This window comes from Aplysia californica, unplaced genomic scaffold (genome assembly GCF_000002075.1).
Source record: "Aplysia californica isolate F4 #8 unplaced genomic scaffold, AplCal3.0 scaffold00076, whole genome shotgun sequence".
Classification (NCBI taxonomy): Eukaryota; Metazoa; Mollusca; class Gastropoda; order Aplysiida; family Aplysiidae; genus Aplysia; species Aplysia californica.
The window spans coordinates 919,501-920,971 of record NW_004797346.1 but is presented as its reverse complement, the minus strand read 5'-3'; positions in this window follow the sequence as shown (position 1 = coordinate 920,971).

Sequence of the window (1,471 nt, the reverse complement as noted above, 5' to 3'; positions counted from 1 at the left end):
TTTGGCTTGCTCTTTACTTACTATCAAATTTTGTCATTTTTATCTCTCCTCTTTCATTTTCTCGTAGTATGATACTCTCCTGTCTAGTAACACTTCAAACCTTAGGCAGTTATATAATCCAATCTAATTATGTTGCAAGTGTCATACTAAAGCTAAAACAAAACTTAAACTATCGAACCTATTTATGTGATCAAAGTATGTTGTTTCCCTTGGTCTAAAAGTATCAACGAACCATTGCACCTTTGGTTCTACGTAATTCTTTCAGAATAGAGATTTGAGTTCTCTTTGGCGTACATAACACCTTTAGAAGTTATCATGGTGCCACATGACGATATCATTTAGCTGTGGTGCAATATGCCCTTTGCTGCGCCAAACGGATGAACTTATTTGGATTCACGGCCTGGGGACTTTCCATTCTGACAGATGTTATCGACACTGTCTCTGTTTTCTCAATCAGTTTGTCTCGTAGTTTTCTCTCCTTTACACCCATTTTTTTCCGCAATATGCAACTTTCATGACTACATCAATTGAGATTTACAGCGACTGTTAGACCCTTTGAGTCATGGACGCCCCTGCCTCAACCCCACCCCCCCAAAAAAAAAAACCCCAAACAAACAAACTCTCTCTCTCTCTCTCTCTCTCTCTCTCTCACTCTCTCCCTCTCTCCCTCTCTCTCTCTCTCTCTCTTTCTCTCTCTCTCTCTCTCTCTCCCTCTCTCTCTGTGGGTGGTTGGCGGGTGCTCTGGTGTGGTTTGCTCCTTCTTTCCTATCGAACATCTGTAATCCTTATCTCCCCTTCTTTTTTATGTTTGTTACTCTCTTGTAACACCTCTAATCTTCTGGCACTCATATGACCGTATGCAGTTGCGAGCGCCGTAAAACCTCTACTAAAACTAAACTAACTCTCTCTCTCTCTCTCTCTCTCTCTCTCTCTCTCTCTCTCTCTGTCTCTCTCCTCTCTTTCTTTCTATCACTCTCTCTCTCACACACACACACACACTCTCACTCTCTCTTTTTCTCTCTCTCTCTCTCTCCCACTCTCTTGCGTGCGTGTGTGCGTGTGTGTATGCCTGCGTGCGTGCATGCGTGCTCGATTTGTATAAAATATATATGCTGCACCACTTCATGCAATTGCCGAGTCAAATGTTAAAACCTGTAGATGCATGGTCCAAGGGCCTTTAAAATCAATAAAATCATTTTGAAATCTTGATATCATGATACCTCTTCCTCCCCCACTCGTCGCCCCTCTCACCCCCCCCCCCCCCCGTCTCCCTCTCTCTTTCACACACACGCACACACACACATATTAAATATACACACATGAATACACACAAACGCACACACACACATATACACACATACACACAAGCATAAACACTCGTATCACTCACATAAACAGATATTTGATTAGTTCACTTCGTCACAACGAAACATATAATAAGTAAAAGAAGGAAAACAAGTGCCTTTCTGTG